Source organism: Nomascus leucogenys, unplaced genomic scaffold (genome assembly GCF_006542625.1).
Source record: "Nomascus leucogenys isolate Asia unplaced genomic scaffold, Asia_NLE_v1 Super-Scaffold_258, whole genome shotgun sequence".
Classification (NCBI taxonomy): domain Eukaryota; kingdom Metazoa; phylum Chordata; class Mammalia; order Primates; family Hylobatidae; genus Nomascus; species Nomascus leucogenys.
The window spans coordinates 1,805,975-1,820,741 of NW_022095769.1; the positions used below are offsets into that span (position 1 = coordinate 1,805,975).

The following is a 14,767-nucleotide window of genomic DNA, read 5'->3' on the forward strand; positions in this document are numbered from 1 at the left end:
AATTTAAAAAATTTGAGCTAAAGGAAAGAATCGTAACAACTAATACCCAACACTAACATTATTACTGTAACACCGAGACAACTTTTTTTCTCCAAGGGCCAAGGTGATCCAAGGCCTTTTCTTTCACTCAACTCAGGAATCATTTATGGCCCATTGGAGCTAAAATGTGAAGCCGAGAGGGAACTCAGGTGTCCAAGACAACAAATTGTCACTGAATTAGCTTCCTACCTTCCTTCATTTATTTATTTATTTATTTTTATTGAGATGGAGTCTTGCTCTGTCGCCCAGGCTGGAGTGCAGTGGTGTGATCTCGGCTCACTGTAAGCTCAGCCTCCCGGGTCCACGCCATTCTCCTGCCTCAGCCTTCCGAGTAGCTGGGACTGCAGGCTCCCGCCACCACGCCTGGCTAATTTTTTGTATTTTTAGTAGAGACAGGGTTTCACCGTGTTAGCCAGGATGGTCTCGATCTCCTGACCTCGTGATCTGCCCGCCTCGGCCTCCCAAAGTGCTGGGATTACAGGCGTGAGCCACCGCGCCAGCCCCTTTTATTTTTATTTATTTTTTTTGAGACGTAGTCTTGCTCTGTCATCCAGGCTGGAGTGCAGTGGCGCGATCTCGGCTCACCTCCGTCTCCCAGGTTCAAGCAATTCTCCTGCCTCAGCCTCCCGAGTAGCTGGGATTACAGATGCGTGCCACCACGCCTGGCTAATTTTTCTTTTTCTTTTTTTTTTTTTTTTTGAGACGGAGTCTCTGTCGCCCAGGCTGGCGCGATCTCGGCTCACTGCAAGCTCCGCCTCGCGGGTTCCCGCCATTCTCCTGCCTTAGCCTCCTGAGTAGCTAGGACTACAGGCGCCCGCCACTGCGCCCGGCTAATTTTTTGTGTTTTTAGTAGAGACGGGGTTTCACCGTGGTCTCAATCTCCTGACCTCGTGATACGCCCGCTTTGGCCTCCCAAAGTGCTGGGATTACAGGCGTGAGTCACCGCACCCGACCACGCCCAGCTAATTTTTATATTTTTAGTAGAGATGGGGTTTCGCCATGCTGGCCAGGCTGGTCTCGAACTCCTGACCTCAGGTGATCCGCCCACCTCAGCCTCCCAAAGTGCTGGGATTACAGGCGTCAGCCACCATGCCTGGCCAGCTTCCTTTTAGTTAGATCACCTATATCGGGCCTTCCCCTGAAAGGATAGTCCTTGTTTTTGTTTACAAGTGCTAAATTTTAAAAGTTACCTAAAAGGGTCTCTAGCATCATCATAAAGTCCAAAAAATATTTTACTGACAGGGCTGGCTTTTAAAAAATGAGTTAATACATACAAGAGTTGTTGGTACTCCATAAACTGCTTGCAGACCTAAATCGCTGTTGTGAAATGCCTTTAATTGTTGCGTTGCCCACTCCGACCCTGCGCTTGCTACGCCTCTATTTGGTCCTCGCACCTCGCCGCAGGCTCCCGCGCCCTGCACGCGACCCCCTTCAAGTTCCCGCCTCTTTTTACTCAGGCCTCTCCTTCCTCTGAAATCCCCGGGCCCTAGCTTGGCCCCGAGACGCATGCGCACTAGGGAAGGTAGGCGGAGTCTTGAGGGCGAGGGAGGAGGAGCAGGGAACCCCAAGGAGGGGAGGGGAGGAGAAGGGAGTAAAGGGGAGGAGGCCGCGCGGGGTGGGGCCCGGCGGTACGCGCTGGCTGCGTCGACGTGCTGACGCCATGACGCCCCGGCCGGTGTGTGTCGGTGTGTGTGTGTGTGAGTGTGCGCGCTCCGAGTGTGTGTGTATTTGTGTATCGGCGGTCCCGCAGGTCCCGGATGTTGCGGACAGTATGAGGCGAGCGCAGGGGGACGGGGACCAGCAGCTGTCGCCGCCGCTCTCAGGTGAGTGGGGGGAGGAGAGTCGAGGGAGGGGGTTGTCCTGTCGGAGTGGGGGGGGCACCTCCCTGAAGAGGTGACTGACCCCCACTGTCCCCCCACCCCCCGCCACACACATATACTCTCCTCAGTCCCATTTCCTACACCCGGATTACGTGGCCTGCGAATGCCAAAGCCGAATCAGCCGTCCCTTCTCCCTATCTCAAGCATTCAGGAGACACAAACGCGCCCCCTGCCTTCAGCCCCCCCCATCATTTCCCAGCCCCATCCCCCTTGCCAAATAGTGAGCTGTCGCCTGCGGCGAGATGGGTGACTGCGCATGCGCGAGTGTGAACGCGCTCGGGCTGCTTCTTCGCTGCCACCGGGGCGCATGCGCACCGCGGTGTTGCAGGGACCTGCGGGATAAAGAGCCGGTGGAGCACGAGTCCGCCGCCTTCCCAGGCTGTGGGCTAGACTTGCTGCCAGATAATGAGCCTGTTGCTCCTGTCCAAAGGGGAGAATTTAAATTATGTGAAAGACTTAACGGACAAAGCACTATTCTCATCTGGTGTTGCCCTAGAGACTCCCAGGCTACAAACGCCTCCCAGAGCCAGCGTGTCCCACACTGACCCTTCTTTTGAAACTGTCACTGCATCTTCTAGTTCTAGGATTACTTTTCCATTCCTATACTCCCATCGTTGTGCATGTACCTTTTAGTACCAACTTACCCTAAATTTAGGAGTAGGTGCTCCATCCCATCACTTACTCTGGCAGGGGATTTTGGAAGCCTTGCTAAAGAAGACTAAGGGTCATAAAAGAAACTAAGTGAGGCATTTCATTTTAGTAAAATTCTTAATTCGCAGAACTAGATAAGAGAGATAAAGGGCACCGGCCCTCTTACTTTGTGTGACCTATTTGCCTTTTTTGGGTCAAAGATCTTCCTTAGCACTTTTCATTTTATCTGTACCTTATTGGTGCTCTATGACATGAAAACAAAGGCAATCTGCAACTGTTGGTGGACGTAACTTATTCAATGGAGGTTTTAAGTAATGTAATATTTCTTTCACATTGGCAGATAACAAAAAGAAATGTAAATAACGATCTTTGAAGTACAACAGTATTTCAGTGATCTAGGACCTGGGTTTTCAGTTAGCGATTACATGTGGCCCTTTTTTTGGATACTTTGCTGCTTCTTACCTCTGCCATCAAAACAGAGTGAAGAAAAGATAAACTCTTAATAGCAAAAGGTTTTCTAGATAACATTGAAATGAATAGCTAAATTGTTGTGGGGAGGGGAGTGCGAGAGGAGGGGCATTTTTTGTGTTTTTCAGTTCTCCTTGCCAATCCTGTCTCCTAGCTGGATAACTGGGAAGGGACCTGTTAGTAAGCCTTACTTTCAATTCTGTTTAATTTGTATTCTTTGATGTTCTTCTCTCAAGGCTTTTTTGGCTGCCACTTTTAACTCCAAAACCGCATGTTCTTGGGCCTTAAAGTATATGTATTTTTCACTTCCCCTTTTAACCCTGGCCCTTACAGGGTTCAGCTGTCTTTTGTGCTGTTTCCTGTTGCCATGGTTACAGTTAGAACCAAGAGATGACACACAGGGAACAGAGGAATTTGGGGTACATATATCTTCCTGGGAAAGAGCTGGAAACTCCTTTTTTTTTCCTTTTTTCCTTTTTTTCCTGAGGGGTGGAAGTTATTGTAAGACTACCCCACCCTTAGGGTTGGGGCAGTTGGTATCCATTTGGTACTTTTTTGATCTCTCCTTTTAGAGCTCTTCATAGTAGCTAGTTTGGTATTTGGAGATGTTTACTGTTTCCTATGTTCATACTTAGAATAGGTTCTGGTAATACCTAGAAGTGAAACTATTGTAATAAATGTCCATCTTTCTTCTCAGTAGGTTTCAGCCATTAGGATGCTTAGATTTTTTCTTTTTTCCTTTTTTTTTTTTTTTTTTTTGAGATGGAGTCTTGCTCTGTCACCCAGGCTGGAGTGCAGTGGTACGATCTCAGCTCACTGCCGCCTTCGCCTCCTGGGTTCATCTCCTGCCTCAGCCTCCCGAGTAGCTGGGATTATAGGTGAGTGCCACCACGCCTGGCTAATTTGTATTTTTTGTAGAGTTGAGGTTTTGCCATGTTGGCCAAGCTGGTCTCGAACTCCTGACCTCAAGTGATCCACCCCCACCTTGGCCTCCCAAAGTGCTGGGATTACAGGTGCGAGCCACTGCGCCCGGACTGATTTTTTCTAGAAACATTTTGTCTAGTTGAATTCACCGAAGCCTCATTTAAAATTTTGATGGCATGCAATGCTTTTAGGTTAAGACGGATATTGTTAAATAATTCGTACTGGTGCAGAGCCTTTTTTAAAAAATCACTGTTTAAAATGGGTAACACATGTACATACATAGGAAACAAAATTCAAAAGTGAAGTTTGAGAGTGAAGTCTTCCTTTTCTTTCTATCCTCTTTTTATCCATGAGTTCCCCTTCCCAAAGGCAACGGTCTTGTTTATTCATCCCGAAACAATATATCCTTTTAGAAGCCTATACACCTATATATTCTTCAAATTTTTTGTTTTTGTTTGTTTTACACAATAAGACACTATGCTCATTCTGCACTTTGCTTTTCTCACTTTATTTATCTTGGTGATCATTCCATGTAGTAATACAGTCCCTCTTCTTTTTTGAAAGGTGGCAGATAATTCCATTGTGTAGATGTACCATCATTCAGCCAACACTTCTTGGACATTTAGGTTGTTTCCAGTGATACAATTAATTCCTTGTATGTACTTATTCTGTGTACATGGGTGTCTGTTGGTTTAAATTCCTAGTGGAAGCACTGGATCAATGGGTGTGCATTTGTAAGGGTAGGTATTACTAAATGCTTTCCACAGAGGTTGTATGAATTTATATTCCTGCCAGCAGTGTGAGTCTGCCTGTTTTCTCACCAACACTATTATCAAAATTTTTGATCATTTGTGCAGTCTTTTATCTAAGATTTTAAAGTTCATTCTGTAGTTAAGCTTCATTGCACTGAAGAGTTGTGTATAAATACCTCATTGTTTTGCAGATTGGGGAGGGATCATGGAGGATTTTGTTTGAAAAATAATGTCATGAGAATAAAGTCATATGTCTGGATAATAGCAAATCCATGACAATGCTAGGAAGACATAAAAAACCTATATTCCAATTTCTTTAACTCTTAGATGCTAGCTTCTCTGTTAGATATTCTGTAAGCCTGTAAATGATTTATGATCTCCTTTTGATAGCTGTGACTTTAAATTGTTTATCCAAGTGAACTGCTGTTATTCTGGTGAGAAATTGAAAAGCTAATCTAGTTAGTTGAGGTCTGTTGTCTTGGTACAGAATACTGGTACTAGCATTTTTTAAGTCTGCTGATTGCAGAATACTTCACTATGAGCTTCAAATAAATAGAAAAGAATTAAATATGTCTGTGCCTGAAGAGAGCTTACAGTCTTGTTGGAAAACCTAGAAGAAATGGATAACTTTTGGGACACATGCAGTCTACCAAGATTGAACCATGAAGAAATAGAAAACCTGAACAGATCAATAATAGTGAGTAATGAGATTGAAGCAATAATAAAAAGTCTTCCATCAAAGAAAAAGCCCAGGACCTGACAGCTTCATCGCTGATTTCTACCAAACATTTAAAGAAGAACTAATAACAATTCTACTCAAACTATTCTAAAAAGTTGAAGAGAAGGGAATACTTCTTAAACTCATTCTATGAGGCCAGCCTTACCCTGATACCAAAACCAAAGATGTAATCTTTTTATTTATTTATTTATTTATTTTTGAGACCGAATTTCGCTCTTGTTGCCCAGGCTGGAGTGCAGTGGCGCAATCTTGACTCACCACAATCTCTGCCTCCCTGGTTCAAGCTATTCTCCTGCCTCAGCCTTCCTGAGTAGCTGGGATTACAGGCATGCAACACCATGCCCAGCTAATTTTGTATTTTTAGTAGAGATCGGGTTTCTCCATGTTGGTCAGGCTGGTCTCGAACTCCCGACCTCAGATGATCTGCCTGCCTTGGCCTCCCAAAGTGCTGGGATTACAGGCCTGAGCCACCACGCCCGGCCCAAAGATGTAATCTTGTTGTAAAGCCACACCTACTGAATATAGGAAATAATAACAGAACAATTAGAAAACAGAACTGGAACAGTAATACACTGTGTTCCATGCTGAGAGGACCTTGTGAAGACATGATTAAGGGTTAGAGGAGAGTTCACTTGGGAGGCCTTCCTGGAGGAAGTGCATTTGGAGCCTTTTTTTTTTTCGTATAATGGTTTAAGTGAAAAATTTTAAACATACAGAAAAATGGAAAGAATAGTACAATTATCACCTTTATATCCATCACTTAGATTCAACAGTTGTTCACATTTTGCTATATTTACGTGCATATTTATTTATTTATTTATTTATTTTTTCTGAGACGGAGTCTCACTCTGTCGCCCAGGCTGGAGTGCAGTGGCGCGATCTTGGCTCACTGCAAGCTCCACCTCCTGGGTTCATGCCATTCTTCTGCCTCAGCCTCCCGAGTAGCTGGGACTACAGGCGCCCGCCACCATGCCCAGCTAATTTTTTGTATTTTTTAGTAGAGACGGGATTTCACCATGTTAGCTAGGATGGTCTCGATTTCCTGACCTTGTGATCCACCCCACCCGCCTTGGCCTCCCAAAGTGCTGGGATTACAGGCGTGAGCCACCGCGCCCGGCCGTGCATATATATTTAATTATATAAATTTTTGTATTACAAACATCATGACACTTCACCCTTAAATACTTTAGCTGTATGTCCTTAAAGCTTATAATATTGTCACAGTTAAGGCAATTAACAGTTATTCTCTAATACCATCTAATATCCAGTTCATGTTCAGATTTTCCCAGTTGTCCTGAAGATGGCACTTCTTTTTTTCCTCCAAACATGTCTCTTTAGTCTCTTTAAATCTAGAGCAATTTAGAAGCCACATGGTACTGTTTTTTGGTTTTTTTTCGAGATGGAGTTTCACTCTGTCGCCTAGGCTGGAATGCAGTGGCATGATCTTGGCTCACTGCAACCTTTGCCTCCAGGGTTCAAGCGATTCTCCTGCCTCAGCCTCCTGAGGAGCCGGGATTGTGGGTGCCCAACACTACACTTGGCTAATTTTTGCATTTTTGATAGAGACGGGGTTTCACCATGTTGGCCAGGCCAGTCTCGAACTCCTGATCGAACTCAAGTGATCCACCTGCCTTGGCCTCCCAAAGTGCTGGGATTACAAGCATGAGCCACCATGCCTGGCCTCATGATACTGGTTTTTAAAGAGCCTGAGCTGTTTGTCTTGTAGAATATATCACTTCTGGAATTTTCTGGTTATTTCTTCATAGTTTCATAAACAGATATTGAGCTCTAAAGGTCTGATTAGATTATCGTTAAACATTTTTGATGAGACTACTTTGTACGTGTTTCTCTGCTCCTTGCTGCATCATAGTAGGAGAAATATAATGTCATAATGTCCCACAATTTTTTTTTTTTTGAGACGGATTCTCACTCTTTCGCCCAGGCGGTACTGCAGTGGTACTATCTCGGCTCACTGCAAGCTCCGCCTCCCGGGTTGATGCCATTCTCCTGCCTCAGCCTCCCAAGTAGCTGGGACTACAGGCACCTGCCACAGCGCCCGGCTAATTTTTTGTGTTTTTTTAGTAGAGATGGGGTTTCACCGTGTTAGCCAAGATGGTCTTGATCTCCTGACCTCGTGATCCACCCGCCTCGGCCTCCCAAATTGCTGGGATTACAGGCATGAGCCACCGCGCCCGGCCATAATGTCCCACTATTAATGATGCCGAGTTTGTTTGATCATTTAAGGTGATAAATACCAGACTCATTTGTTGTAAAGACAATTTTCCCCCTTTGTAATTATTAAGTTATCTGTGGAGTGGTGCTACTTTGGCATTGTACTCTTACACTTTTCCAGCAACATTTCACCTCATGATAATGATCTTTGCCTAAATCAGTTAATTCATTGGTTTTTGGAAATAGTGATTTTTTGATTCTGTCATTTCTTTTACACTGGTTAGCTTTCAATCTTCTCTAAGGATTTTCCTCATCAGTTAGGAATAAATTATAATTTTTTTTTTTTTTTTTTTTTTGAGACAGAGTCTTGCTCTGTCTCCCAGGCTGGAGTGCAGTGGAGCGATCTTGGCTCACTGCAACCTCTGCTCCTGGATTCAAGTGATTCTTGTGCCTCAACCTTCTAATTAGCTGGGATTACAGTTGCCCGCCACAACGCTCGGCTAATTTTTTGTATTTTTAGTAGAGATGGGGTTTCACTGTGCTAGCCAGGATGGTCTCGATCTCCTGACCTTGTGATCCACCTGCCTCGGCCTCCCAAAGTGCTGGGATTACGGGCATGAGCCACCACGCCCAGCCAATTTTTGTGTTTTGAATAGAAATGGGGTTTCACCATATTGGCCAGGCTGGCCTCGAACTCCTGACCTCAAGTGATCCTCCCGCCTCTGCTTCCCAAAGTCCTGGGATTACAGGCATGAGCCACCATGCCTGGCCTAACTTATAATTTCTACTAAAAAATCGAGGTAAATTCTTAATTTTTTTCTTTAACACTTTTCTGAGTAAGGAAATGGTACAGTATCATCTCTAATGGTGGTAAATGAGTTTTTTTCACTCTCATTGTTTTAGTGTCGTGATTTTAGTTTATTCTGTTTTACCAACATTACCTTCTTTTTGATGCTCACACTGTCCTGTATTTGGCCTGTGGGAGCCCTTTAAGCTTGGGCTATGAGTGCTTCCTTGCTTTCTGTCACAAGAAGTTCCTAGCTCACTTTATATTTTTCCTGTCCTAGATGCAGAACCCTTACCCTTACCTTTATGTAGATGACATTTTCTTCCCTTTCAGTAAATTATGAGGTTGGTGCAAAAGTAATTGTGGTTTTGTCATTAAAAGTAATGGTAAAAACCTCAATTACTTTTGCACCAACCTCTAATAGGTTATTTGTCTACCATATGGAGCTTCTGGAACCAAATTCTAAAAACTAAAGGTGCTTTAATTTTAACCCGATGTACCTAGTGTTTGACTCGCTTCTGTGTCACTGGCATTGCTGGATTCTGGCTGTTAGAACTCACAGCTTCCTTATCTTGAATATTCTTCGTGAAAGGCAGTATCTCTGAAGAGAGCATTGACCACCCCCTTGTCCCCACCTCTCATGAGCAAACTTGTATTTTTCTAAGATGAAAGGCACACAGAATAAAATTTAGAGGTTGAAATTGTGTGTTTCTAAGCTTTGGGATGTGGCAGTTTTATTATTATATAAAAACATCTGTGCGTCTATGCACAAGTATGACTTCCCTTTTCCTCATCTCTATACAGAGTGTTATGTAAGATTATGCTGTAATCGCATTTTTTTATTACTAGATTTTCATCACAAAGAAGTGAGGCAAATTGTTCTTAATTAGGGAAAAATTTCAGATAGGCCGTAAACTCTGATGTCTAGCTGTCTAAACTCAGGGTCTGGAACAGTGCCGAATCCTGTGGCTTTCTGTCATGTACTGTAGACTCAGGAGAAAAGTCAGGGCAGCCACAATGTTTTCTGAAAATTCATCACACTAATAAAGGTTAATACAAATGAAAGATACAGCAGAACTGCATTCTAAAGTGGGTTTCGGGGTGGACTAATTCCTGTCTTAGCAAAAAATGTTTTGTTAGGCTCCTACAATGTAGTGGTATTTGAGTAATCTTACTGATTTCAGGTTACTCAAAGCCAGACAATAACAGTATTCTGATATTTATCTGAAATTCATATTTCAGTTTCTTTTTACCATTTTGTCATATTTACAAGGTTATTCTCAACGTGGTTTCATAACAATACTGGTCCCAAATTAAATCCTTGGTTGTATATTCAGGGAAGCACACCTGTTTCTTGTGTTTGTTTTCAGGCATAGTGAATCTCTCCGAAAGGCTATTCTGACACATTTGCCAATAAGACCTAGTAGCTGCTTTTATTTTTGTTTTTGAAAAGCTCCCATTACAAGAAAAAGAAATTCTAAAGTACACATTCTTGAGGAAATGCGTGTTGGGCTGTCATTCTTCCAACTATGATCATGTTTTAACAGAACTGGCAAGGAATTGCCTAGGTACTCTGTGACAGAGCTGGTCATGCAGCTTTGGGAGAGCTGGATATAGACCTTAGGGAATTAACCATTCGGACAGCAACACCTTTCTTGACCATGAAGACCTTTATTCTTGACTTTTGATTTTCTAAAAAGCTGTTAGTGTAAACCTCCTTGCTATGTCAGTAGTTCTTTGAAAGCCTCTAATCTCCCCATCTATATATCTATTTATTTGTAAGAGGAAAATGTATGTGTGATCATTCGTCTTCTCAAATTGAGATTTATATATTCCTTTACTTGATATTTGGAAACAGATAACCATGTAGAAATTTGCTGTATATAAAAATGACAGTTTTTCAGTGAACATCTTTTATGCTGTCTTAATTTTTTTTTTTTTTTTTTTTTTGAGATGGTGTCTTGCTCTGTCATCAGGCTGGAGTACAGTGGCGCGATCTCGGCTCACTGCAACCTCCGCCTCCCAGGTCCGAGTGATTCTTCTGCCTAAGCCTCCCGAGTAGCTGGGACTACAGGCGCACATCACCACGCCCAGCTAATTTTTGTATTTTTAGTAGAGACGGGGTTTCACCATGTTGGCCAGGATGGTCTCGATCTCCTGACCTTGTGATCCGCCCACCTCAGCCTCCCAAAGTGCTGGGATTACAGGTGTCAGCCACCACGCCTGGTCTTAATTTTTTAATTATAAAATATCTTAGGCTGGGCATGGTGGCTCACGCTTGTAATCCCAGGACTTCGGGAGGCCGAGACGGGCGGATCGCCTGAGGTCAGGAGTTCAAGACCAGCCTGGCCAACATAGTGAAACCCTGTCTCTACTAAAAATACAAAAATTAGCCGGGCATAGTGGCAGGCGCCTGTAGTCCCAGCTACTTGAGAGGCTGAGGCAGGAAAATCATTTGAACCCAGGAGGCAGAGGTTGCAGTGAGCTGAGATTGCACCACTGCATTCCTGCCTGGGCGACAGAGCAAGACTCATCTCAAAAAAAAAAAAAAAAAAAAAGATATATCTATATATGTCTATATATATGTATGTCAATATATGTATGCATATATATGTCAATATATATGTGTGTGTATATGTATCTTAAACATACAGAAAAATATAAAGAATAATACCATGCATATACTTATCACCCAGCTTTATAAAATCTTAACATTTTATTATATTTGCCCCCAGATACTTTTTCTAGTGATAAAACATTACTGAAATAGCAAAGCCTTAGTGTACTCCTATTCTCTTCTTCCCTCCCTCCTTAGAGGTAACACCTATTCTGAATTTGGTGTTTATTATGTTCTAACTGCGCTATAATCCAATATGTACTATATACTCCAGTCTATACCATTGTTTACCTTAATATTTTTGCTTAGTATGTTTTTTTTTTTTGAGACGGAGTCTCGCTCTGTCGCCCAGGGTGGAGTGCAGTGGCGCAATCTCGGCTCACTGCAAGCTCCGCCTCCCGGGTTCACGCCATTCTCCTGCCTCAGCCTCTCCGAGTAGCTGGGACTACAGGCGCCTGCCACCACGCCCGGCTAATTTTTTTGTATTTTTAGTAGAGACGGGGTTTCACCGTGGTCTCGATCTCCTGACCTCGTGATCCGCCCGCCTCGGCCTCCCAAAGTGCTGGAATTACAAGCGTGAGCCACTGCGCCCGGCCCAATATTTTTGCTTAGTATGTTTTTTTGAGATTTATGTTGATACATGTAACTTGAGTTCATTTTATTTTATTTTATTTATTTATTTTTTTTGAGACGGAGTCTCGCTGTGTCACCCAGGCTGGAGTGCAGTGGCGCGATCTCGGCTCACTGCAAGCTCCGCCTCCCGGGTTCACGCCATTCTCCTGCCTCAGCCTCTCCGAGTAGCTGGGACTACAGGTGCCCTCCAACACGCCCGGCTAATTTTTTGTATTTTTAGTAGAGACGGGGTTTCACCGTGGTCTCGATCTCCTGACCTCGTGATCCGCACGCCTCGGCCTCCCAAAGTGCTGGGATTACAAGCGTGAGTCACCGCGCCCGGCCACTTGAGTTCATTTTAACTGCTGTTTAGTATTTGGTTGTATGAATATGTTGTACCACAATTTATCCATTTTCTGTTTAATAGACATAAGGTATTTCCAGTTTTTTATTATTACACATAATCTTTTATTTTTATTGTGGTAAAAAACAATATTAAATTTACCACCTTAACCATTTTTAAGTATACAGTTAGTAATGTTTAGTATATTTACATTGTTATGCAACAGATCTCTAGACCTTTTGCATCTTACAATACGGAAACTCTGTACTCACTAAAACAACTTCTTGTTTCCTCCCACCCCCAGGCTCTGGGAACCACCCTTCTAATTTCTGTCTCTAGGAATTTCACTACTCTAGGTGCCTGGTGTAAGTGGAATTATACAGTTTGTCCATTTTGTGACTGGCTTGTTTTGCTTAGCCCAGTGTCCTTAAGGTTCATCCATGTTGTGGCATGTGCTAGGATTTCCTTTCTTTTAAGGCTGAATAATATTCCATTCCACATTTTGTTTATCCCTTTATCTGTTGATAGACACTTGTGTTGTTTTTACCTTTTGGCTATTGGGAGTAATGCTGATGTGAACATGAGTGTACAAACATCTTTTCGAGACCCTGCTTTCAGTTCTCTTGGGTATATGCCCAGAAGTGGAATTGTGGATCATGTAATTCTATTTCTAATTTTTTGAGGAAACTCCATACTGTTTTCCATAGTGACTGAACCATTTTATATTGCCACCAACAGTTCACAAAGGTGCTAACCTCTCTGCAGCCTAACACTTTTTCTTTTTTTCCTTTCCTTTTCTTTTTTTTTGAGATGGAGTCTTACTCTATTGCCCAGGCTGGAATGCAGTGGTGCGATCTTGGTGCACTACAGCCTCTGCCTCCCGGGTTCAAGCGATTCTCCTGCCTCAGCCTCCCAATTTGCTGAGATGACAGGCGCATGCCACCACGCCCAGCTAATTTTCATATTTTAGTAGAGACAGGGTTTCACCATGTTGACCAGGCTGGTCTCGAACTGCTTACCTCAAGTGATCTGCCCACCTTGGCCTCCCAAAGTGCTGAGATGACAGGCGTGAGCCACCGTACCTGGCCTTTTTTTTTTTTTTTTTTTTTTTTTTTTTAAGGCTCTGGCTGTCCCTTTTAGGGCAATACTTACTTTGTTAAAAAAAAAAAAAAATTTTTTTTTTTTTTTTTGTAATAGTAGCCATCCTAATGGGTGTGTTTTAATTTGTTTTTGTTTTTGTTTTGATTTTTTAAGACAGCGTTTCACTCTTGTCACCTAGGCTGAAATGCAATGGCATGATCTCGGCTCACTGCAACCTCTGCTTCCCAGGTTCAAGTGATTCTCTTGCCTCCGCCTCCTGAGTAGCTGGGATTATAGGCTTGTGCCACCATGCCCGGCTAATTTTTGTATTTTTACTAGAGACGATGTTTCACCATGTTGGCCAGGCTAGTCTCGAACTCCTGACCTCAGGTGATCCACCCACCTTGGCCTCCCAAAGTACTGGGATTACAGGTGTGAGCCACCACGCCCAACCCTTTAATTTGTTTTTAAACTTAATTTTATCTTTTATCAAACTGAGTTTTAGATTTGTTTTGTTTTTTTGAGACAGAGTCTTATTCTATTGCCCAGGCTGGAGTGCAGTGGTACGATCTTGGCTCACTGTCACTTCTGCCGGCCAGGTTCAAGTGATTCTCCTGCCTCAGCCTCTCGAGTAGCTGGCATTACAGGTGCCCGCCACCACACCTGGCTAGTTTTTGTATTTTTGGTAGAGATGTGGTTTTACATTGTTGGCCAGGCTGGACTCAAACTCCTGATCTCAAGTGATCTGCCTGCCTTGGCCTTTCAAAGTACTGAGATTACAGACTTGAGCCACTGTGCCCAGCCTTGAGTTTTAGATTTTCATGCAATCAGATTTATTATATTGTTCCTATATGGGTGTGTGTGTGTGTGTGTGTGTGTGTGTGTGTGTGTGTCTTCATGAAGGAATCCTCCCCTATATGGAGATAATGGTTTCATCTTATATTTTCTTCTAAAAGTTGTAAAAGTTTGCTTTTCACCTTTAGGTCTCTAATCCACCTGGAGTTTATTTTGATGTTTCGTGTGAAGTAGAGATCACTTTTTTTTTTTCATAAAGATAACCCTGAAGTATGGATCCAATTTTCTTTCCATAAGGATAATCCAGTGACCGAGCATCCTTTATTGAACAGTCCATCTGTTCCCTACAACTTTTCTAATGCCACTTAAATGTTTCCATATATATGAGAGTTTGTATCTGTATTTTCTCTATTCCATACCATTGGTCTGTTTGCCTATCTTGTACTACACTGCCTTAATTCTCATAGCTTTATAATAATTGTTTATATTTGATAGGGCAAGTCTCACTCCATTGTTCTTTATATTTCAGGCTTTCTGTCATACTGGTTTTTTTTTTTTTTTTCTTTTTTGAGGTGGAGTCTCGCCCTGTCGCCTAGGCTGGAGTGCAGTGGTGCTGTCTTGGCTCACTGCAACCTCCGCTTCCTGGGTTCAGGCAATTCTCCTTCCTCAGCCTCCTGAGTAGCTGGGACTGCAGGTGTGCACCACCACACCAGGCTAATTTTTGTATTTTTATTAGAGATGGGGTTTCAGCATGTTGGCCAGGCTGGTCTTGAACTCCTAACCTCAGGTGATCCACCCGCCTCAGCCTCTCAAAGTGCTGAGATTACAGGCATGAGCCATCGCGCCTGGCCAGATTGGGGTGTGTGTGTGTGTGTGTGTGTGTGTGTGTGTCTGTGTCTGTATATATA

General features: G+C 43.3%; 1 protein-coding gene across 4 annotated transcripts in view; it reads left to right on the forward strand.

Moving 5' to 3' along the window:
- Positions 1-1,591: 1,591 nt before the first annotated feature.
- The window catches only part of SPOP (speckle type BTB/POZ protein), an 85,407-nt gene continuing 72,231 nt past the window's right edge, over positions 1,592-14,767 (forward strand). For 2 of the 4 annotated variants that reach the window (XM_030808025.1, XM_030808027.1), the window contains exon 1: positions 1,716-1,862. The gene's annotated coding sequence lies outside the window, so the exon portion shown is untranslated. Of the gene's footprint in view, positions 1,863-14,767 lie in introns of all 4 variants that reach the window. The other 2 variants (XM_003278762.3, XM_003278764.2) reach the window with 2 other exon arrangements.